Here is a 25,596-nt window from a genome sequence, read left to right as displayed (position 1 = left end):
GATGTTCAGAGAAATAATGTACCTTCTGGTTTATTCTTCACACAGCAAAGCAGCCTTTAAAAATATAAACGGGAGTGGGAGGCAGTCGGTTGAGCACCTGACTATTTCGGCTCAGGTCGTGATCTCAAGGTTGTGGGATTGAGCCCTGGGTCAGGCTCCGTACTGAGTGTGGAACCTACTTAAGATTCTGTCTCCCTCTTTCTTTGCCCCTCCCTCACTTGTGTCTCTCTGTCTCTGTCAAAAAATACATCTAAATTGGAATGCTTTCACCTAAGGTGCAGTAACAGTGACTAGATTTACTTTTCCCATTGGAAACAGTTTAAAAACTGGACAGAATACATGAAATGATTATTTTTAAGACACTGGACATCAAGCAACAAAGGCCAGTGAATCTTGCATGACAGGAAACCGAAGAAACGAACCCTATAATACTCCAGCTTACTCCCTTACTACTTTCTATGTCAAGACACAGGGACTCCTTGAGTTGAGTGGACACAGTGGAAAGTCCAGGGAGCCAGAGATCATAGAGCAAATTGTGGGAGAAGAGAGAGCGTATGGCAGACCACCCTCGCCACCTCCCATCACGTCTTAGCCAAGTACGAATCAGTTCATATATGTGAAGAAATTGTCGAAGGCTGGGAAGAGCATCACCAAAGCGTTCATACTGAGGGCACAATCACTGGGGATCACACAGGACCATGAATAGTTCATCGTCCCACTAGCCAGAGTGGGAAACCTCACAATTACGGGGCAATAGGCAGGATTTAAGGAGGATTCTCAAAAGCACTTTCCCTCAGAATTGGAGCACAATTATCCCTAGATGAAACGCTCTTCTGGCCTCACTTAAGGAAGCTTAAAAGCAAGAAACAAAAGGATCAAGATGTTTCCACATTACTCTACTGTATCTCAGGAGAAAGCTTAAGAAGAGCTGCAGGAATACCAAAATATCTTGCACCCAACAAAATAAAATTCCCAACTATCATCCAATAAAAAATTAATAAGCATGTGGAAAAAGCAAGAAAGTATGACCTCCTAATGAGAAGGAAATCACTATCATATCATCGGAGGAATATTTCTATTTAAGTAGTCTTCCCTCCAAAATTATTCTCTATTATTGCAACTTATTTATGTTAGTCATAGCACTTAGCAGAAGTTATAATTACACATTACTTAATTGTTTGCATGTTTATGATCTTTCTCACCCACTGGGCTGTGAGCAGATAACGTCTCACCACCCTGGCCACCCCAGTGACACCGACTTCCCACGACCTCCACGCTCCCATGTACACCGAACCACAGCCTGGCTACTGCCCCTTCTGGTAATAGCTCTTCAAACCAACCACCTTTGGAAGGCATGCACAATCTTGAACAACTTCTCTGAATGTTTTATTTTTACTTTTTTATGCTTAAAAATGATCTTTATTCTCTAATAGTTGGAAACAGTATTCTAATTATATATATCTACTAGATCAAGCTTATTAATTTTGCTATTCAAATCTGCTATACCTTTTTTTTTCCTTAAATAGTTTATTGTCAAGTTGGTTTCCATATAACACCCAGTGCTCATCCCAAAGTGCCCTCCTCCATGCCCATCTCCCCCCTTCCCCTATCCCCCCACTCCCATCAGCCCTCAGTTTGTTCTCAGCATTCAAGAGTCCCTCATGGTTTGCCTCCCTCCCTCTCCCCAACTATTTTTGCCCTTCTTTTCCCGCTTCATCCTCCATTAACTTCCTCCTAATCCATCTATATATGCAAACATATGGTATTTGTCCAAGGGACACCGGAGTGCTGACACATAGAGGCACATGTACCCCAGTGTTCACAGCAGCACTCTCAACAATAGCCAAAACATGGAAAGAACCTAAGTGTCCATCAACTGATGAATGGATCAAGAAGATGTGGTATATTTATACAATGAATGTTTTATTTTTAAAAATCAGACCACAAACCAATAGCTTTGAAAGCCCAATCTTTGGTTTGCAAGAGTTGTACTTTGGTGGGGAGGGAGCCTATTTCTTCTTTGTATAAAGTGACGCAGAGTTTACACACAATAAAATGTACAGATTTTAAGTTCTGAGAATTGCATACACCTGAGTGGCCAGCACTGCATTTAACAGAGAGAACATTTCTCTCACTCGGTAAGTTCCCTGGTGTCTCTGGTCCAGAGTTTTTCTATTGCCTCCAAGCAGAGCCACCCACTCTTCTGACTTCTAACGTAATAGTATAGTTTGTGCTTGAACTTCGTGGACATGGAATTACAGTCAAACCTTGAACAATGTGGGGGCCAGGGGTGCTAAACCCCCACACAGTCAACAATCCATGTGCAACTTTTGACTCCTCAAACACTTAACTACTAAAAGCCAGTTGACCGGAAGCCTTACTGATAACATAAACAGTGGATGAACATGTATTTTGTCTGGGGATCATATACTGTATTCTTACAATAAAGGAAGTTAGAGAAAATAAAATGTCACTAAGGAAACCATAAGGAAGAGGCACCTGGGTGGCTCAGTAGGTTAAGCATCTGACCGGTTCAGGTCATGATCCCACGGTTTGTGAGTTCGAGCCTCAGATCCAGCTCAGAGCCTGGAGCCTGCTTCAGATTCTGTCTCCATGTCTCTCTGCCCCTCCTGGGCTCATACTCTTTCTCTGTCTCTCTCTCAAAAATAAATAAACATTAAATTTTTTAGAAAAGAAAACCATAAGGAAGAGAAGTACACTTGCAGTGCTGTGCTGTATTTACTGAAAGATGTGTTCCATTGCACAGGTACATCAGTTTGTTTATCCCATCCTCCGTTGATGGATACTTGAATTTTCCTATTTTTAATTTTTTTATGTTTTATTTATTTTTGAGAGAGAGAGAGAGAGACAGAGAACCCGAGTAGGGGAGAGGCAGAGAGAGAGAGGGAAATAGAATCCAAAGGGAAATAGAATCTGAGCTGTCAGCAAAGAGCCTGATGCGGGGCCCGGACCCACGAACTGTGAGATCATGACCTGAGCTGAAGTTGAAAGTTCAACCGACTGAGCCACCCAGGTACCCCTGAACTTTCCTATTTTTAGCTATTATGAATAAAACTGCTATGAATATTATTGTACAAGGATTTTTTGGATATATATTTTCATTTCTCTTAGGTTAACACCCAGCAATAGGTGGGTCCTAGAGTAGAAGTATGCTTAATTTTATAAGAGATGGCCAAACTGTGTTCCAAAGTAGCGGACCCATTTCATACCCTTACCATCGCTACATGAGAGCTGCAGGTATTCACATCCCGACCTGACTTGGGATTATCAGCACTTTGGACTCCAGCTATTTCAATGGATGTGAAATGGTATCTCATGGTGATTTTAATCTGTATTTGCCTGATGACCAGTGCCATTCAGCATCTTTTCGTTAGCTTACTGGCCATTCATAGAACCTTCTCTATCAAGTTACTATTCCGGGCTTTTGGCCATTTAAAAAAATTGGATCATTTGGCTTTGCATTGTTGAGTGGTAGGCATTTTCCATAGATTCTGCAGTTAGACCTTGGTCAGATATGTGTATAATGAATATCTTCTTCCACTCTGCGGCCCGTTCTTTATTTCGACGGTATCTTTTGAGAAGAGATTTTTAGTTTTGACAAAGTTCAATTTATCTATTTAAGAAAATGGGTCCTGACCATCAAAAAGTTGAGTCCTGAAGAGGATATAAAGTTCATGCCACATACAGTATTTCTGGAAGAATTCATGATGCTGTAAGAGCTTGTTTTCCTTACTGCTCAGGAGGGGACTGAAAGTCCTTCCTAGGCTGAAGAGAAGAAGTTTGGGGAGTGGGAGAAGAAATCAAGACAAAAAGGGGGGTTCTACATCCCCTCCCCCCAGTAAATGCCTCAGTCAGGGTGTGGGGGTCCCGGAGGGGAGGAAACCTACATCCTGCTTTCCCAGGGGTAACCCACAGAAGCAGAGAGCCATGCAGAAAGCCTCACAGCAAGGGAGCAATGGCGGTGAGGGCTACCAGAGGTCAGGCCCCAGGACGTACCAGCGTTCTCAGGCAAGATGAGGAAACAGATAACAAAGAGCTCTCCACCCAAGAGATAGAGGAATCCTGAGAGACAGTGGGGCTAACTCAAAGTGGTCTGGGCTTGGAATAAGGAGGCCTCCAAGTAGTTACTCCCAGAGTTCAGAGGTCTTGGTGAAAGCACACATACCAGGAGCAAAGCCCAGAGTCTGGGGAGAAGGACAAACTAAAGTGAAGGTCAACCCAGTGAAGGTCCATGTAGATAACAAGGCATTTGTGAACGAGATCTCCCTGCCCCCTGGAGTCCCCTGGAACCCAAAATACTTCCCAAGGGAAAGAGAAAGGAGAAGAAGGAAAACTTGAACCAATTCTTCACTGGAAAGAGGCTCTGTTTTAATCCAGAAGGAAGTGAGTGTTACCTTGAATGGGCAAGACTGTTTCCTACTGACAAAAGGATGTGAGGGTTTGAGAACTAAATTTGATTGAGTTACAGAGAAACAAAGTTTCATACCCGCCTATGTGCCTGTCAGGAGTGAAATGACACCAGGGGTAACTGTAAGGACTGGGTGTGTATGGAGCCAAGCACATCACAGATGCTCAAGAACTAGCACTGAGTGGATGAAAGAACACAACCCCACTATGGTGGAGTGAAGTTTGTGTGACCTCAAATACCCCAATTTTCTGGCTTTTCTGCTTCTTCCTTCCTCACACAGTGAAGCAGAGGACAAGTCAGCTGTGCATTTTGTTTTCCCTTTGCTTAACAGCTGGTAAGCCATTATTTCCTGAAAACTACCTTTACAAATGGGGATTATTTTAGCTGCTAACTTCATCCCTGGATGCCATATCATATAAAATAATTACTTCTGTATGGTTCAATATTCTTAACTCTTCACAGTTTATGGCTCCTAAGTGTCCTCTAGGTGTTTAAAAACACATTTAGAGCAAAAACCACAGTCGTTTGGTTATTTATTAGTGAGAGGTTTTTTTTTTTTCATTAGCAATGCCTGACATTCCATGTCTTGAATTCACAAGAGCAATAGAGATCCTATTTCTTAAAAACTTAAGGAAAATGGTGGCTATGAAGAAAACTTGTCCCCATTTCTAAAGACATATTAAGGATGCCTAGAACCTCTGATGGTACTTAAGGGGAGAGAACATGTAGTACTTAAAAGAATTGCCTCTGGAATCGGACTACAGCTTTCACTGAGCTCTCCCCGTTACCAGCCATTGGAACTTAGGCAAGTTATATAAGGTCTCAAAGCTTTAGGTAAGTCACCCTTGGGAAGTTTCAACTATTAAATGAGATAATATGAGCTTAGCACAGACTTTGGCACATACTAAACACACAATTTATTTTAGCTCTTTCATCATTACCATCTTCACTTTGATTCACTGGCATTTGGAAATGGGAACAAAGCACCATGATGTACCTCTTTTCTTGAAGTCAGCCCTGTCTGGACACAGATATGATGAGATTGTGAAGGTATTTCCTTGGGCCAGGTTTTCAAAAACCAAAGTCATAGACCCAGGCGCCTCCGTAAACACATACAAAAAAGATCCAAAGTAAATCATCTCCAGGGAGCATGGTTTCATTGATGGCAATTTAAATGACACCTTAGGGTGTGGAAAAGTTTAGGTTTCTCCTGGGGAATGTGAAAACACAGGGATGCAGGAAAACTTGGGCTAAACTTATTTCTTTTTGTAACTACTATTTGAAATTCACTAACGACCAGCTCAGATGTGCATCAGGGATTACAAAGAATGGGCTCCTGATTTCCCCCTCAATCTGCTGAGGGGCTGTGGGCTTTCAAAATCGTTTTGAAAGGACCCAAATTTAGGCCAGAATTTATTGGCTGAACCTCTTGTAAATCTTCAAGCAAAGAAAAGTTTATTCTGAACCCATTCAGAAAACATTCTTCATTTGATCCCCCTAAAACCTAAGTTATTTCAACATAATTCAATCGAAGTGAGGTAGCTGTCCCAGAAATCAGAAAAAAGCCTCCTTGTTTCATGTTGGCTTAGTTGTTCTTCTGCTGAAGAAATGAACTTGAGGCTGCGGACACCACATCCTGAGCCGCCTTCAGGGACTTTACACAGGGCAGCGTGGCTCCCAAACGACACTTTGGAGCCAAGATGGAGGCTCTGAACTAACCAATAAAACTGAGGGTTGGAAGCAGGGGAGGGTGGTGCTGACTTCTTTCTAGGGCAGAACACGGAGGGACATGACTCAGGACTATCAGGCCATAAAAATGAGCTTCAAGGGGCCCCTGGGTGGCTCAGTCGGTTAAGCGACCGACTTCGGCTCAGGTCATGATCTCACGGTTTGTGAGTTTGAGCCCCGCGTCTGGCTCTGTGCTGACAGCTCGGAGCCTGGAGCCTGCTTCGGATTCTGTGTCTCCCTCTCTCTCTGACCCTCCCCTGCTCACATTCTGGCTCTCTCTGTCTCAAAAATAAATCAACATTAAAAAAAATACACTAGAAAATGAGGCTTCAGAAACATTCCAGGAAGCGGTAATGATTTGGACAAGGGAGGTGACCTTTAAGAAAATGACATGACTATCTCAATTAGATGCTCTTCTTCCGCAGAATTACTGTTAAACCCCGATGAGGTCTGCATTCCCTGCATATGAGGAGCTGCCCCTGTGGCGGGTGGACACCAACCAAGGGGAAGGTGACCATCCTCAGGTGAGCTTGAAGAGTCTAAGTGATGGGCAGCGAGAGCACAGGAGGGGGGAGTGGCGTGAATAGGCAGCGGGGACACTGTGGCTGTGGCAGGGAACAGAGAGGCCCAGCTTCCTAGAAATGTGAGCAGTGACAGGGCCAAGAGAGAGCCTTCTTAGCCCAGCAGACAAGCTTGGAACGTGCCCCCCATTTTCAGGACTTTGTGGGGCCCTTAAGCACATTGAACTGAAGTCTGTCTGGTAGATACAGATTGCTGGAGGCTATTGTCTTTCCCAGATGTTGTTCCACTGAATAACAGCGCTCGAGTCCCCTAGAGAACGTGTTCTAGAATGCTTATTATACTAATGGTTATGACAGGAGGGAGCTGGCGGGGGAGGGGGAGTGAGGTGTCACTAGTGGAAGGAGTGCCCTGGACGCCACGGAGCCCTAAGTGGCCGCGGGCCGGATGAACAGAGATGTGGTTAGCTGCACAGTCAGTCGTACTTACTATTGAGTAAGAAAGGCAGAAAACAGAGCGAGAGTGCCTTTTACGTACACCGAAAACCTGCAGGAAAAACATCACAACATTCTTCCCAAGGGGACGTCGGAGCCAATCAAAGTCCCTCTGTGGGGAGCGGGGCATGAGACCGAGGGTTCCGGAGGGGAGGGGGAGAGCCGCGTGGGCTCGTCGTGACCACGTGCTGCACACACCTAACGGAAGGACTGACTCAGGGCTGCACCTAATGAAACGGACTGAAGCAGGGGTGCGAGAGAGCCGGCCCGACGCCCTGGGCAAGACGGCCGCGTGGGGAGCCTCCAGGTGGGCCGGGGGCCGCCCCCCCCCGAAATACAGCCCTTGTGACTGTCTCACCAAGAGCAATGGGGAAAGGGACAGGAGGTGAAGTCGGAGCGAGAAAGGAAGGTGCGTGGCCTCTGCGGGCCGTGGCAAGAGACTCAGATTTTATGGAGAGTCCAATGGGAGGCCCCTGAAACATTTGAAGCCAAAGGGTGGCATGCCTTCGTTGACATTTCTGACAGGTCACAGTGTCTGCTAAGTGGGAGAGAGCAAGAGCAGAACCCTGGACGAAGCCCTGCAGCGGCCCGGTGACACGTGCTGGTGACCTGGACCCAGGGAAGCGCTGGGGCGCACGGCACACAAGCGCGGCCACACTCCCGCACAAAGCAGACAGGAAGGGTCAGGTCCCTCCAGGGCTCACATTCCTCCTTTTCCTCAGGGAGTGTAATCCAGGGTTTCTTCCCTGCTGGGCTTCTGCCGGAGAAACATGAATGCCTGGGACGCCGTGGGCTTCCCACAGCCCCCGCCCTGGCGCCAGGTGCCCTGGGCTCGGCGTGCCCACCGGTGTTTGCCTCCTAGTCCCGCCCTTTCCCCAACCACAGAGTCACACGGGTCTCCCCGAGGACGTCCACGGTCAGGGTGCTGCACGGCTGGACTCCGCAGGCTGGTGGCCTGAATGTGGTTCACAGCTCCGCCATGCATTTATTAGCTGTGTGACGCCGGACACGTTCCTTTGGGTCTCTGTGCCTCAGCTTCTTATGTGTAAAATACAGATAGTGATAGTACCTATTCCGTACTTGGTCAATGTGCCTAAGATACTGGGAACAGTGCCTGGCATCAATACGTGTTCTAGTAGCGTGTGCCACCATGAGCACCGTAATTACCCCCGGGGCAGGGTACCGGTGCCTTTCCCTGCCCGGCGTCCAGTGACCGCAGCTCTTCCAGCAGAATTCTTCCTGGGAAGTGTGAGCCCGTGATCCTGGCGCCCCGCTCCCCCCTGCATGCCACCCACGCTTTGAACAACCAACTTGCTAAAAACGGAGGTCATTTTTTGACAAACTCTGCGTTACTTGCAAAGCCCTACGCTGTCCCCAGGAAACAAAAAGTCCTTACTGTAAACAAGGCTGAGAATTCTAAAACTTTTCTAGTTATAAGGGATGTGTCACCTGCCACTTCCGAGTGTGTTTTTATACTTCTCAGGAGACAGCTCAAGAAAAGCAGGCTTAATACTAATGTACAGTCTACACTCTGTGTGGCTGCTTCCGGCCACTGGGTACATCTACACAGGCTTTCCATGGGGTGGCCAGGGTGTCGGCCAGCGAAACGCCGTACTTCACAGTTACCAGGTACGACAGTCATTTATTACCCTTCTTTATCTCTCATTATTTTCCACCCAAACTCATGCTTTCTGGCTTGCCTCCCTGCAATGAGATTCTAGACAATCTCATTAAAGCACTCACAATAGGTTTGAATGACCTGTAGAATTAACTTGGCCTCTCTCATTTATTTGCATTTTAAAAGGAAGTTTTTACTTTGAATAGATCTCCAATTTGTTGATTTGAGAGTGAAAAAAAAATGCACTTTTCAAATGTCTCTGAAATAGGGACATTTAGGCCTGAAATAGGCTACACCTCCCAGTACCTCTGCCCTCCCTCCAGCCCAGCCCGTGCGTGTCCCTGTAGCCTTCATGCCCACACGAGGCCTGTATCGGATGCTGTGGTGGCCCCACATCCTCTCTGCCCACCTATTTCTCTAGTGATGTGATCAGCCAGGGTCTCGCCTTAGTTCCACACACACCTCTCGCTTTCTGCCCAGGCTTCCCGGATTCAGGACACCCGTAGGTGCAGCCTGGGAGGTAAGCGGCCTTGGTGTCCCAGGGGGCAACCCCTGACCAGTGGAGGGTGGAGCCTATGGGGAAATGCCATTCTGTCTTTCGTGGTTCCCCAGAATCCTGGTGGGACAGAGTCCCTGTGACCCGTAGCGGCATCCAACTCAGAACTCACGCTTGAATCAGCTTCCTTTCCTCCTGTGTGTCTCTCTCCCGGGTTCTTCCCCCTCCTGTTTCCTTGAACCACTTATCAAAAGAGATTCTGCTCTCAGGGCACCTCCAGTTAAAACAGTGCCAAGAGGCCTTCACCTGGCCACCTACTTCTGTGCCGTTCAGGGGAGGATTAATATGTTTACAGACTATGATTTATAAAGTGAGAATCTGTCAGGGTATTTGCAAACAATTAGGATAAATCCCATTGTCTGAGATTTAATGCAATGAATACTTATTGCAGGTTGCCAAGTGTCAGGTGCAGAGCTAGGCTGTGGGGAGCCAGTGGGGAATGACCCCTTCTTGACACTGCAGCCCAGTGTGCGTGGCTCCATCTGCCAACGACTCCTCCCAGCACTGAGGTCCACCCTAGAAAGGAAAGGGAAGCAGATTTCCAGGGCAGGCGGCCACCCCAGGGCTAAGAGTGTGGATGCCAGGGTTGGGCTGCCTGAACTCACTTCCTTATCCGTTGCTTTCTAGCAGCGTAAACTGCCTGATCTCACCAAGCCTCAGTTTCCTCCTCAATGAAATGTGGAAACCCGAGAGTTGTTGTGAAAGTTGAAAGAAATGCATGTAAAGGCCTTGTGATGCTGCTGACACAGAGCAGGTGTGCAGCCATTTCTAACTCTGCAGCAAGTCGCTGATTTCCACACACTGTGTCAGTGCAACGAGGGCGGTGGCTGTCAACGAGAGGAGATGGAGAGCAGGCACATGGGGAGGGGGCTGTCCCTCGGCCCCGCCTGGCTCCAGTTTTAATATTAGGTCGTCAAAAGGACAACTCAGCTGAGAAAAAGGTAACCACGACTAATCACTTCTAACAGATGTTAAACTTTTGGCCACTTTCTTATTCAAGCAATTTATATCGTGTTCCGTACGCCCCAAGCATGGCGCGATGTTTACACATTTAGACGCCTTCTGTAGGACGACAAATGTGTTCTTGAATGTTGGAAATAACTTTAACTAAAAAATTTACATTCTCATACATTTTGTACCACACTTGGACTAGTTTTGTTTTAACAACACCTCCTTCTCTCTAATTATCCTAGTCAGTCAAAAGTTCCTTCTACCTTCCTCTTACAATGTGTGGCTAATTCCAGGGTGTCTCTGGGAAATTTTCCATCAGCCATTTTGTTAGGGATGATTAAGGGGAAGGGAGGGCTCCGGAATGGAAGGGTGAAAAGGGATCGATGAGTGGTGGGAGAAAGGGGATTTCGAGTGGACTCAAGCAGTAGAGCTGATACGTGCTGGTCTAATCCCTACTGAGAAAGGAGATGTCTACCTGTGGGCTAGTGAAGCCATCTTGGACATGCTCCGTCCTTCTCCCCATTCTCCTAGACACCTGCACCTCCCTCCCCCACTTCATGCCCAGCCTTCAGTTCTTCCCTGAAAGGTTTCACAATGTACCAGCAAAACTAGAGGCCAGACGATCTTCCTTTGCTTCTGCTCACTTCCATTTCTGGACTTCTCTTCGACTACTATTCTCCCCAGGCAACTGTGAAGATATTTTTGGCTAAGGAGGGCATTCCCAGCACTCTGCCAGATGAACAGATGGTGGGTGGGCCAGAGGAATGGTGGGCGGTGGGGCTGGCAGGAGGGGCATCTGGCGATGTCCTTCTGGATTACAGAGAACTGGGAATCTTAAGATCTCTTCCTTCCCAAAGTCTGATTGGCTTTTTAAAGGCTCCCAGTACCCTCTGAAATAAACCAGAGAGTGAGTGTAACCAGATGATTCTCCTTTAGACAAATTATTTGTTGTATCATTTGTGTAAAAAGATTTATTAACTCATAATTTTATCAAGTAGTAATGTGTGAGTAAATGTTTTAATAAGGTCACTAATTCAATTACAGTATGTTGTGCTTAATAGCCTTTAAAGGTGAAATAAAATTATCAGCTCTTAGTTACTCTTCTCCAATTTTCTGTAGACTTAACGAGGGGTTTTCTAGAAGCCCATGACTCCCTACCTTCTTCCTACCCACTACCGCCACAGACCTCTGCTGCATTTAAGACAATACACAGTGTAGTGGCTCAGAATTAACATTCTGGGGTAAGAAAGATTAAAATTAGAATCCTAGATCAACCACTTAGTATTTTCGTGATCTTGGAAGAGTTCCTTAATCGAGCTTGGCCTCAGGATGCTCATCTGTGAAACGGGCTCACTATTGTACCCCATACCATTCCCCCTGAAGACTGCATGAGATCACTAATGCATGGATAATACAAAGTCCTTGGAAGGGAGTGTGAGCTAATAAATGCAAGTGGCTGCGTTACTTATATACTGCTATGGGACAAATTATAGCAACTCAATCTGCACACAACTAAGTTACGTGCCTCTGCCTCAAGGTCTCTCAGAAGGCTAGAGTCAAGGCTTTGGCCTGGTTACAGTCTCATCTGAAGGCTTGGCTGAGGCAGGATCTGCTTCCAAAATCACTTTTTGGCTGTTGGTAAAACTCTGTTTCCTACAGGCTGGTGGACTAAGGGCCTCAGCTCACCCCGGGTTGTTGGCTAGAGCCCTCCTCAGTTCCTCGTGATGTGGGCCTCTTCCTGGTGCGGCTCAGACATGACAGCTGGCTCCCATCAGAGTGAGCAAGCAAGAAGGCAAGAGAAGGCCAGGAAGGCAGAGGATACAGGCCTAACCTCTGAAGTGACATCCCATTACCTTTGACATATTCTGTTCCTTAGAAGTGAGTTATTAGCCCCACACAGCACATAAGGCTTTGCAAAAGGTACTTTTGTTCCTGTGGGTTCCTTCCTTGCTGCTCCCCCACTCCCCCTTTAGTCTACTGTACCCACACTTCTCACATTGTCCAGACACGCCAGAGTCTAAGAGCTCTCAAGGGGTTCTCCTGGGATTCATAATGATGTCCCAGGAGATTCGTGTCACTGAAAACAGTAATGGTGTCTGTTTTGACTCTTCACTTTTTAGAGAAAACCAACACATACAATTATTTACATATTTTCCCTTTCAATCAGAGCAGGAGGGCCTCTGGGCATGTAGCATGTGGGGTTAAGAGTCTAACAAGTTCAGGAGATGTCACCATGCAGATAGATCTGTGCCTTCACGATTGTGTGGACTGATGCCTCTCTGTTCTGTTTGGTGGACTAGTACTCAGCCTTCAGAGTCAGACTTAGAGGTCACTTGTTTTAGTAAATATATATTCAAGATCCTCAGGACTTAACCCTTCATCCCCATGTCTTCTGTTTCCCTATAGCATTTTGAATGCTCACCTCTTCAAGATCTTGTGTTACAGACAGGGTGTATAGAAAGTGATCCCACGTGGTGATGAGGATGGGGATGGGCCAGGGCTCCCTTTCTTAAATGGCTGGTCTTTTCAGGTCGTGTCCCCCTCCCCGCCCACAGCCCCTTCTGTGGAAACCTTTGTTTGCTCTTGGACCTTTTGCCCAAACCTCCCCTTCCTGTCCTGGGAATGACCTGGTCTCTAGGGCATCTCAGCTCATTGCAGGAGTGCTGGACCTGCCTTACCAGAGACCATGTCCAAGTTCATAGGCCAGCAGGTGGTGGAGCTGGGATTCAAACCCTGGTGGTCTCACTGCATGGCCTTGCTTCTACCCAACACCGTGCAGCTCCTAACACTGGAGGAGGGAGAACTCTTTAAAGCCCCTTGTTTTAAGTCCTTTGAGGGCTGACAGTCAGAAGCCTCAAAGGCATAAGAAAAACATGGGATTTTTCCATGTTTCAAAATGGTTTAAAAACCAACGCTGAGTCAAAAATGCTTCCCTAAGGAGCATTTACCAGCAATTCTTACTGTCCCTGTCAATCATTCACAGAATCTCTCTTTTTCTTGGCGTCTTTGTGCAACAGGTATTTGCTAGTGTGAGGTCACTGGTTTTTGCCATCAGAAGAGCTGTCACACCTCGGGCTGACTGTGGTTGACTGCACATTTATATCTCAATTACAGATTCTGACTTTCCTGTATATTGAAGACTTTCTCTAATCCAAACAACAACAACAACCCCAGACAATTCAGAGTGGAATTGGACCGCTGTCGGGTTTGCTCTGCCTGGCACACCCTGCTTCTTTCGGGAATGGTACTTTTCCCATGTCAAGTGATCCTGGTGGGACTGCCCTTTTACGTGCCTTAATCAACCCCCCACCTATAGGCAAAGACCCATTTTGCGTGATACAGGCGTTTCTGTGTGTCAACAATCATAGAAGTGAGCACAAGACCTAAGTGAGGCCTATCAGAATTGCCTGGATTGATAAACAGAAGTTGGGAAGAAGAAATTTCCCAGTTGTTCAGACTTCTGCCCTGCTGGCTGGAGAGAGCCAGGCTGCAGAAAGAAGCCCATAGGGAAGCAGGTCTGAAGCCAGAGAGAGAGGGACAGCCTTCACATACTGATTGAGCTCTTGAATCCAGTGTCTGATGCTAGATCCACCCCTGCAATTCCCAGCTATGTGTGCCAATAAAGGACTTTTTATCCACAAAACTAGGTATAATTGAGTTTTTATCATTTGACAGTCCAAAGTCAAGTTAAAAAATTTTTTTTAATGCTTATTTTTGAGATAGAGAAGGAGGAGGAGCAGAGAGGAGAGAGACACAGAATCTGATGCAGGCTCCAGGCTCTAAGCTGAACCCATGAACTGCAAGATCATGACCTGAGCCGAAGTCAGATGCTTAACTGACTGAGCCACCCAGGAGCCCCCAAAGTCAAGTTGAATGGAGATGTCAGGGATGGCAAATCAGACTCAACTCACATGCTAACCACAGCAGTGGTTAAACACAGATAAAACACAAAGCTTCCCATTACATTTAAATTGCAGAAAAATAATGAATACTATTTTAGTATAATAGTTTCAGTATATATATTTAGCTGAAGTATGTCCCATACATTAGGTGGGAGATACATATACTTAAAAAGCTGTATCTTTGATTTATTACATAAATAGCAACGCTGGTTGCTTGTAACAGTGTTGAAGATTCTGAGGCCAAGTTTAGCTTCACTGGGAAAAAGTATGATTATTAATTAATGATGTCTGTTCCATGTGTGGAAATAGGGAGAAGTGGCATGGGTGCCACGAATATAGCATCCTTGGTTTATCCCGTGTTTAAAAAAATTTTTTTTCTGTAGCCTTGGGCAATGCAGTGTTTTTATTTTTATTGTTTTTAATGTTTATTTATTATTGAGAGACAGAGAGAGACAGAGCATGAGCATGGAAGGAGCAGAGAGATGGGGAGACACAGAATCCAAAGCAGGCTCCAGGCTCTGAGCTGTCAGCACAGAGCCCGGCGCGGGGCTCGACCTCACAAACCACAAGATCATGACTTGAGCCAAAGTCAGAGGCTCAACTGACTGGGCCACCCAGGTGCCCCCAACGCAATGAATTTTATAATAATGTAAGTAATAGTAGTCAACATTTACGGAGTCGCTTTTACTATAAGAGTCTTACATATGTCATCCAATCGAATCCTCATGACAATATTTCACAACTGAGACTCAAGAGAAGTTAAATTCGCACAGACAGTAAGTGGCAAAGCTGGGATTCAAACCCGTGTCTATCTGACACCAAAGCTCGTACTTTTCCCAATCCATCATTCTGCGGGAGGCAAATATTGTCCTAACAACATAGACGCAGAAGTCATCTTAAAATGCTGTTTTACAAATTGCTATATAAACACTTATAAATCCAGTCCTTGGCCCAAAATGGTAAACTGTCCTTTCACGACAAAGAGCAGGGCTTCCACAACAAACTGGAGCCTCGCACGAGGCGGTGTTTTGGCAAACAGACTCCAACAGTTGACGCCAGAGGAGTGCCAATTGTGAGAAGTGCCTTGAGGCTATAAATGACTGTGTACAACGAGCACTGGGACAAAGTGGGAGGGAATCCATTTAACGTGTAGCAGGGCATGGCTAGGTGAGCCCCACGTGAAATTTTGAGTTGACTATTTATGGGGCTGGACGGCATATGTTCCTTGATTATCTGCATGAGCTGCTATGTAACGAGAGCATTTGTGTTTTGGTAGATGAATGGGGGAGAAGGCATTTGAGTGTGAGTATGTGTAGTGTTCTTTTTTTTTTTTTTTTTTTTAACTTTTCATGTATTCGTTGTTTTGTTTTTTGAGCTAGGATATAAGACGGAGAGATGACAGAGAGGTAACGATGCAGGAGCTAGGAGAGCATCTAGTCCCTATTTTATTCCTTGAGAACAAGGCAGGAGAGAGAAGCTAAAGGAAAATGGTATGATTAGTACATAAGCAATGCTCCACAGGCCCAGTGGAAGAAGGGATGGTGCCCTGGAAGGCCATGGTTTCTGCTGTGGGGGGCTACCCTGCGCCTCTCTGGGACCTTGCAGACCAGAGGCTTGAGAATCATGTAAGGAATTGGCACCATTGACCTGAACAACTTCATCCTTAGGAAAAGTCTAATTAGTCCTTGCAATGGCATGACTTCCTGAAGCCACTGCCTGTGCAGAGAATATTGACTGGGTGTCCCAGCAACAAGTGGCAGGTGACAAGGTTGACAGAGAAGTCCACGACCACATGATTCTTAGGAAGGGGGGCGAGAAGCTCATGGGAACAGGAAGTCTTAAACTATCTGGGTAAATGAGACAGCTTTTGTGTCTACAGACCCAGAAGACCGGGAGGACACCAGTTTACAAGCATGAGGACTAACTAGAGAGAAAGGAGAGAATAAATAGAAAAAAGTTTGGACAAAAATAGAGGCTTTAATAACCTCAACAGACACAAGGGAATCTAAATGCTGGATGAAGGCAATTCCCATCTAATAAAGGAAAGGAGACATCTAAGAAGGAAAGCAGAATTTCCTTTTTTTTTTTTTTTTTTAAATCGGATCTAGGGGGAATAACTGTCCTCAGCTTCCTTGCATCAGTTTTGAAACCCATGGTGGTTTGAAACCTCAGTGGCTGCCTCTAATCCCAGTGACAGCTGGGGCTTTGTTACCAAGTATAGGAACCTCTACCCCAGGTCCCTTTCCTTTTGCCCCTTCTCATAGATCGCTGTCCTCTTTGGGGTGTTCTATTTTAAGACTGTGGACCAGAAGGTACCATTGCCATTTCTCCAGGATCGCAGGTCATCCCTGGGGCACTTTAATTTTTTACTCCAAATCTTATGAATGGGATAAATATTTCCTTGGGCTGGTTGCACAAGAGTCGTTCAGCTGTATTATTAAGCTCTCATTTCCACAAATGCTCTATGTCCCCAAATAGGGCTCAGCCTTGCCACCCGCTGGGCCTGTGTCCCTGCAGACTTATCAGCTAAGCACAATAGGCATTTCTGTGAAAGAAAAAAGGAGAAACTTACATCAGTCAATAGGTCACTACATTTAGAGCAGAACTGGGCATCTGCAAGCTTGAAAGGACTTTCTGCATTTACAACAGCAGGAAAAATTAAGAAGTGGGACATTTCTCAAGATTTAGAGCCACAGCATGAGCAAAAAACCAGTTTCTGCCAGATACCTTTTGGAAATATCTTACCTTTCTCAACATGGCCCACCGGCTTTCTGCAGCTGATGGAATCAAGTACAAACTCTGGGTCTGACATTGTTCAGCATTACCTGAACTTCCCTGTGTCTGAGAGTTTTCTGGACCTTTCCTTCCACCTGGGTGGTCAGTCCTCTCTACGCATCAAGGTCCAGTTGAATGGCACTTCCTCCACTGGACCCTTAAGGCGTCCACAGCAGGAAATTCACTGCTCCTTCCTTGGAATGTCCATTGCACCGCCTCACAAGTGGGCCGGGAACACGGGCTCCATGTTCTTTCCTTGCCTCCCTCATCTTCCCCCATAGGCTGTAGTTTCTATAAACATGAGCCACCTCAATATCGTCTTTGTGGCGCTCCCTGCTCCCCACCTATTCATTAGCTAACAAAAGAACAAAAGAACCGTCCTCGTGGATTTGGGAATAGCATCGGTCAAGTGCCTTTTGTCTCCGGAAAAGTCAGATCTGGGCTACGTGCTGGTGCTACAAGGTGACCTCTCCCGGACTTTGCACAGGACCTCTTTGGCGGGATGTGAGGGGGTGTGGGCTCCAACCTGCGTCCTTTGCTGAGAGGGGCAGGCTGAGCAGATGCAGTGCACACAGACTACTCTGCAGGGCTCTCTCTCGGAGCTGTGAGGGGGTGTTAGGTGACAGCACACCCGCAGCCACGTTCCTAGATTTGTGGCTCCAGCCTGATTCTTCTGCCTTCGGCCTCCCTCGCTTTCCAGCGCCAGACCTGCTGGCGTCCCCGCCTGCCAGACTATCAGTTCACGTCAATTTAGGAACAGCTCCAACGCAGGACACAATGGGCAAAGACAGAGCTGGTGGAGTGGGAGGACCCCCTGCACGTGCTCCAGGTCCTCTTTGTTTCTGCACTGACCCAGGCCCTGGCTCATGTAGTCCCTGGACTCTCAGCTGTGTCCCCTCAGTGATCTGCCACAAGAGGGTGCATCCGTGTCCCTTGCCTGTCCCAAGTACCTGTCCTGCTGGCCTACTGGAGACCCCACCCTCTTCAATGATCTGTGGTTCTCTTTCCTCTCTCTATCCCCCGGTCCCACTGTCTGGGCCCTCATTACCCCCTATCTAGACTACTGAATACACCAGCCTGACTGTCATTCCTCCATATGGTGAATCCGGACTGTCCTTGTCACTCTCCCACACGAGCCCCTCGGTATTCCGCCATCACCTACTGAAGAAGGTACGGATGTCCTGTCATGGCTCACAAGACCTGCACGAACCTGCCCCCTCTCGTCCTCCAGGATCAAGGCTGGCCACTCCTTGCCTGAACTTGAGGCTCTAGCGCTCCCTGCCCTGCACCTCCACTGCTGCTTCCGCTTCTCTTAGGTTGTCATCTTTGTCTTGGCTGCCTTCTCACGCTTAGCACTTTAGTCTGGCCAACTGTCATTTCTTAAATTTTGATTCCATTGAAACATTTTCTGATCACAATCAGCCGGGCCAGGTTAGAATAGATGCTCCTCTTTTGTGTTCCTTAGTATATCATGATACGTGCCTCTGGCTGGCCAACACAGAAAACCCCATCTAGAGTAGGGTTCTCCCGATATCTTGCTGCCAGAGTTCCTGCTAAAACACACACATGTCATCCCACATTAATATGCTATGCATCGTGGAACACAGTCTTTGCACTCCCGATGCAACGAAGGCAAGAATTCCAACTCCGACTTCTTCCGTACCCCAAACACAAAAGGACCTTACAAAATGTTCTAAGATTAAAGAGTCTGCAGGGCATCAGTGGGTGGCAAATGCCATAGATAAAGATATTTCGGATGTTAGAGACCAGGAGCAAGAGTCATGAAAGGCACTATTCAAGGGAACTGAAGGAAAGGGAAGCAACAAAGTGGGTGGGCTTGAGATATTCTCTCCAGAACTATGTCCCTTAAGCCCAAACCAGATTGCTCCATAACTTGCAAACCAGATTGCTCTGTAACGTGAGTTAACTCCTCTATAGGCATATGCTTTAGTTAGAAGGAGACCAAGGGGAGGGATGATACCTTCCTAATATAAACGCGATGTTACTATCAGAACACAGACACAAAAGAAATGGTCTACAGAGCATCTCAGGGGCATCAAAACATTGAGGGATGTGAAGGACAGCGGTCAAGCCTGTACTAAATTCAGAACTAAATGCCTGTTCAGCCCCTGACTTCCTTTCCAACTCAAGCCAACAGAATCTGAACTTCCCACCTGCTTTTGTGAATGTCTTTTGTAATACTGGTCTAATACAAGAGATTCAATTAAGTGCTCCTCTCCTATTCACCCCTCTGAAGACAACACAGGCTCTTTGGGGCAATGCAAGATCGTCCCCTTCTTAAGAAGGGTGAAAAGCCCATCCACCACCTTCTGTCTGATGCCTCTCTCCCACTGGTGCTTCGAATTCCAATTGACTTATTCTCCATCAGTTGGGTACTGGAGATTAAGTGAAATCAGGACTTAATGGGTTCTAAACTGCCCCACTGTGGATTAGACCACGGCATTCGTTCTTGATTTAAACAGTAAATTGGATCACCATTTGCCAGGATGGTGATTTGTGCTTTGGCAGCCTTCGCAGATCCATAAGTAAACTAGTAGATTTCCCTGACACGGTAATCAGCTTTACTGTCCAGAGTCATCACACATTTTTCTTATAGGTTGAATTAATACAGAGAAGCAGGATGGTTGATGGTTTCATTTGTTGTACCATTAATGAAACATAAAACAGATGTGTGAAACACTGTCTTAGTAATAGAAACTGCATTACAAATTATTTATCTGGAGAAATCATGTCCTGAGTGTAAGGCGGGAACAAATGTAGGTTTTCTCTTGACAGTACTAGGTCAAGCTATATTAAAAAACCTATTAAGCATAAAGTCTCCTGCTGCAGTTAAATATAAAACACAATTTGTTCCCTCTGTCCAGTGCGGCATTAAAATATTGTAAAATCAACAGTACTTTGGACCCACTTGTGTGTGACTTTCCCTTTCTTTTTTCCTGGTCACTTCCCAGGTGATTCATCAGAAGACAAGAGAAGGAGGGAAACGTATGCACTCTCTTGCATTCTCCCTGTGAAGCCCAGACTGGCAATGAAGGGTTGTAGGAGGAGGTGGAGTCCACCAGAAAAACTTGGCAACTGACTCCTGGTGCTGAGAGAATGTGTCCATCACCTCTATTTTCATCCTTTAATATGCAAAGGAAAACACTGCAGGCTGAAGTCGAGAAGGAATATAAAACAGCCTTGTAGAGAAAGGCTTGGCAGTACCACAAGGGAGGGGTTGTAAATCGCAATGATTTTCTTGACTTGGATCGTTAGGGAGGCTGGAGCGATCAGGTATTCAGGTTAAGTTATGTTCTTCGGCACCAGTGCTCGTTGGCAGCACCTTCCTCAGGAAGGGAGGATCAAGGAGAATTGGGAGGGAGGGTGAAAGTGGCTCAAGGGGTTCTGCAAACCATACCCTTCTGGCACCTCCCTCAGTATCCTTAGTGGCAACTTGAAGCATCATGGGATGTCTTAGCAGAAGGGGGTGCAGGGGCATTTGCTAGTTCAACCATGCGTCCTTCCCTGGGCTCATATTCTTGAACTTGCCCTGAAATTCTACAGTCTGGTGTCATGCATGGTAATTCCTAACACTCTTGACCTGTTCACTTCCCAAACAAGGGATCCATAGGTTTCGGCCTCAGACTCCAAGTTCAAGTGCGGGCCACCCACCAGCCATTGTAAGGCCCTGCTTGCTAATATGCACTCAGGACCACTCTCCTGTGCCAGCCTAGTGCCTTGTATGTGAAGGAGGTGGAGAATTTAGGCTCAGTGCATCACTAGTGAAGCCTAGGTGAGGGAGTTCATGGAATGACAGAAGATTTGACCCAAAAGGGGCCATGAGTAAACAGAGATGGTTAGTGCACTTTAGATATATTTAAAAAAAAAAATTAAAGGAAGGAAAGGAGGAAGAGGTGGTGGGGATGGGAGAGAGAAAGAATGTGTGTTGACCGTTTCAAGAATACAGTCTCCTTGTTGATAATGTCTGCCATTCACTAATTATTTCCTTTACTTTATAGTTACTTTCACTGTTAAGTAATTACACAGTCTACAACCGACGGTAAGTAACTACTCTGCACCAATTGCCAAGGCCCATGTTTCACTATCAACAATAATTAATAATCCAGGCAATGGCACTAGTTATTCCTGTAGCAAAAGTCCTTTTCCCGTTGCCTGGACTTTTCTCCACATGCTCAAGAGCACAGGAAAAGAAAGCGGGAGAAAGGACAGTGAAGGAATCCTGTCCGGGAGTAGAAAAGGCCTGGGATGGGGTGTGGAGGCCAATGCTCAGTGTCCATTGCTCTGTTTCCCCTTGCGAACTTTAAGACTGCTAGCTACCCACATGGCCACTGAGGCTATAAGCAATCTCTTTGATATGTATTTGTTCTGACAATTTAGAGTTTGAAAAGTGTCCCCTAGCCCCCGTAAGAAAATAAGTTCTGGGACTTGAACTCTAAAATCTTTGCAAATTTGTGCAGAGAAATCAGTTTCACCAAGTGTCACATATGGGCTTGGGACAGCACTGAGGGGCAGTGGGTCACAGCTGCCACGGGGGGGTGGGGGGTGGGTAAAAGTAGGCTTGGGAGTAAAGGCGAAGCAGATACTTTGATTCAGACAGATTTCTCCTGGGGCTGGACTCGTGGGCGGGTGGTACCTTTCAAGGCTGCATCAAAGGTACTCTGGAAAGACACCTTGGAAAAAATCCAGCATGGGTGCTGGGGCAAAGCTGGCTGCTTCCACTGGAGTGGAGGGCACCGCTCCCAGTCCTAGAAAGTCATTTAATGTTGAGCCAATGGGAAAGGCAAAGGTCCTTTGGAATCGTTAGCCCAGAAGGGAAAGATCTGCAGTTTATTGAAGCACAAAAGATGGTCTGCAGTCACCCTTTCTCACATACTGCTGGTAACCCAGCACAGCAGGTAAGAAGGCAAATCCGCCCTGCACGCAAAATAAAGGCAGAAATATTCCACAGGCAGCCGCGAGCTTTTCCCCCAACTCTGTAAAAGCTTCTCCAAAAGCTTTCCATTTTGTTTCTTTGACCTATAATCTTCCAGGAGCCGCTTCGCCCCTCACCGCTGTTTTGACAACCTGAGCATCAGCTATAAATGCCAGGAGCCTCACAGAGAGTGAATCCTCTTCTGAAGAGAAGTCTGATGGGTCTAAACTTCGGCTCTAAACTGCCAGCTTCTGCTCCCCAGCCGAGGAAAATCGATCCCGTTCCTTTTTCAGGAGCAGTGATGTGAATACTAGGCAGTTTGGGTTTAATGGGGTCCCTGGTGTTTGTGGGAGGAGGAGCTGGTTTTTATTTCTCTGGTACTGGGAGCTCACCAGGCATGGCTAATGGGAGAGCAGAATGGGGGAGGAGGCCTCCCTCCTGACGGTGCTCTCCTTTCTACTGTGAATTCTGGAAAAGTTGAGGACTCAGGGCATGTTGGTGAGGGGCCCTGACTGTGAAAAACAGTGGGAAGAACTGCCAGCTGAGGTTTGCAGTCTTGCTGGTGACTCCTGGGCTGAAACCAAGCTCCCGTTCCTCCCACCGCCGTGGATAGCCACCCCTACTTTCTCTGCCCATATGGAAGGTCGCAGTCTGCCAGGGACAAAGTCTGAGTCCTCATCTGCACTGGGTTATCAAATTCCCGGCCTGCGTAAGGCCACGACTTCTCGTGGAGGAGCTCCCAGGAGGCAGGGGGTGGCCACAGAGAAGGCTGGAGAGGCTGGCCAGGTTTGGAGAACCTCTCAGGGCAAGCGAAGGAATTGAAACTTTATCCCACGGCAGATGGAAAACCACTGAGGAGCACTGAGCTGGGGAGTACCACAGTCAGACTGGCGTTTTAGGTAGAACGTTGTAGCTGCTGAGTGAGGGTGGACTTGGGAGAGACAGGGCAGGGGACAGGGCAGTCAGTTAGGGATCCCTATTCAGAGTTCAGAGGAGAGCCTCAGGACTCAGGGGTGTCTAACCACCTGCCAGGCACTTCCATTTCAGTGTCCCGCAAGCAAAGAAACCTACCCTCTAAGTTTAAAATTATGCTCCTCCTAACTTGTCGATCCTGGTGAATACTTGCCCAACCGCCCGAGTGAGAAGCATGGTAACCTTCCAAAGTACCCTTCCTTCCCTCCTTCCATATTCTATCACTGCAGCCTGTCCATTCTGGATGCTATGTCAAGTCTTCCCCTCCAGTCCACTGATACAATCCTCGTGCAGGTTTGGATCTTCACCATCGTCCCTCCCCTCCCCGGACTTTGGCAGTAGCCTCCTCAGTTGGGAGGTAGTTGTCCTTGGAAGGTCTGTCCTTGCCATAAGGGCAAAGAAATGAGCAATGTTCACCCGTGGCTACAGATATAAGGTTCTAAATTAAAAGTTTTATCTGAAAGCCACAGGCTAGGTTAGATGCCCATTCCCTGCTCTCATGGCATTTTCCACATTTTGATGACACTCTCAGGTTACATATCTGTCATTCCCTCTAGGTCAGGGGTCAGCCAACTATGGCCTGTCACTTTTTCTTGTAAGGAAAGTTTTATCAGAAGAAACTATGCATAGTCATTCATATATTATCTATGGCTGTGTTTTGTGAGTAGTTACAACAGAGATGACATTGTGGCCCACAATGCCTAAACTATTTCCTACCCTGGCCCTTTTGAGAAAAGGTTTTCCAACCCCTGGTCTAGATCATAAACTTGTCAAGGGTGAGGAACTATGTTTACATAATTGTTATGTCCCCGGGATCTAGCACAGCACTTGGGACATAAACCTGTGTGTTGCGTATGTTACATGAGGGGGACGATCCCAGGCGTCGTGACTCGATGGTACTGAAGGTGCTGAGTGGCAGCCTGATTTCTGTAGGCACATGAGCAGATGTGGGGAGTACCTCTTTCCCTCTCAGATGGTGGCCTCTGTCGTAACTTACTCCATTATTATTATTAACAATGCATAGCTCCCTTTGCTAGTGGAGTTCTGAACACTGATACTCATCCTGCCCTTGGGGTGACCCTTTCTGCAACTGTGCACCCTCACAGGGCACCCCATCCTTCAGCTGATGCCGGTGGGTCCTGCCTGCTGTTGGTCCCAAATATGGAGAATGGGTGAGAGACTCCTATGAAGTGCTGGCCATCTCGCTATGTTTTTGTAATGATACAGCTTTTGGTAAGTTTTGATAGTTGAGTCATTGATGTGGCGAGAAAGAGAATGGATTTCTAGAAGCAAAGCACGAGGCCCCTGACCGGTCTGCAGGTTGTGCGAGAGGTCAGGCGCCATGTCTTCTCTCTACGCGCCAGCGCTGCTCGCTGCTCCATTCTGTGGTCCAGATCTGTGCCTGACGTGTGGTGGGTGCTCCACAAATAGATGCTGATGAAAATTCATTCGCACTGTTTTATATCATCTCTTTTGCCCCCATGCAAGCTGAGCCATGTTCTCCCCATTTTACAGATGAATGAGCTGGACTGGTAGACTGTCACACAGCTGGTCGGTGTCAAGGACAAGATTGAAGTCCAGATCTTTTGGACTTGGAAGCCTGTGCTCTGTCCGCAACATCAAGACACAGACTGATAGAAGCTGCATTTGGGGCCTATCATCCCTACCTTCCTTCTCATAGGCTCAGAGATGTATAGGAAGACAGATTCCCCAACTCATCATTTCCCACATTAAATCCCCCACGGTGTGATTTCAGAAGCTGAGTTTTCAAGAGCCAAGGGTAATTCTTTGCTTCAAAACAGTGCAAAGGCCCCTGGGAATTCTGTATGGCCTATGCAGATTTTGGCATAGTCTCTAAAAATTCCAGCGACAGAGACCCCTCTCCCATGCCACTGAAGAGGATCCCGTGCCCCCTAAGGCTACACCGTGTCCCATTCCAGCACAATGGAAATCAAGCAATTGAGCCGTACACCGGCTTTTCAAAAGGCTCCAGTATAATGTACCGATTGTGTCTTAGGCAACAATAACAAAGGGAAAAACTCCCAGCCAACTTCCTTCACATGACTGGACAGAGAAAACAAGCAAACACACAACAGACTGAGCCTGCCCCCGCTGTCCTCCCCGAGAAGGCAGGTTCTAGAATCACTGCTTGATCTCTGCGGCATAAATCGGATGCTACCTAACGCAGCAAGTGAATCTAATTTGTGATTTTTATTCCCTTCACTCTGAGCTCTATTTACGGATGACCTTTGGTGTCAGATCCATTTCCAAAATATATCATTAAGTAGCAAAACCCACCTCCGCGGGTGAGATTAAAACTGATCATGTGGAAGTTTCTATCCGTGTTTCTACCCAGGTTGAAAAACCAGACTCAGTGCTTTTCTTCTTCCAAAGATAATCTTCACTTTAATGGGCTACAAAAAGCAGCCTGCCAGCAAAAAAACACGCAAACATTTATTAAAGCCTCAATAAATAGTAATTCACTGAAGATAAGATTCTTCCTCCTGAAAGTCTAAACGCCTTCTGAAAATTATTTCAGAAATATGTTGCTCAAAGATTAAAATAGAGTGCTTAAGTCTTCTGTTGCTCACGTTCAACTTGGTTTTCCCTTGAGAATATTAAACCAAACAGGGAGAAAAAAAGCAACCGAGCTAACTGATGTGAGATCTGACGCATCAGATCCCTAGGAGAGAAGGAAATGAGGTCTGAAAGAGCCTTC

The sequence above is a fragment of the Hyaena hyaena genome, unplaced genomic scaffold (assembly GCF_003009895.1).
Source record: "Hyaena hyaena isolate Hyena2069 unplaced genomic scaffold, ASM300989v1 scaffold_36, whole genome shotgun sequence".
NCBI lineage: Eukaryota > Metazoa > Chordata > Mammalia > Carnivora > Hyaenidae > Hyaena > Hyaena hyaena.
This window is presented reverse-complemented; position numbering follows the sequence as displayed.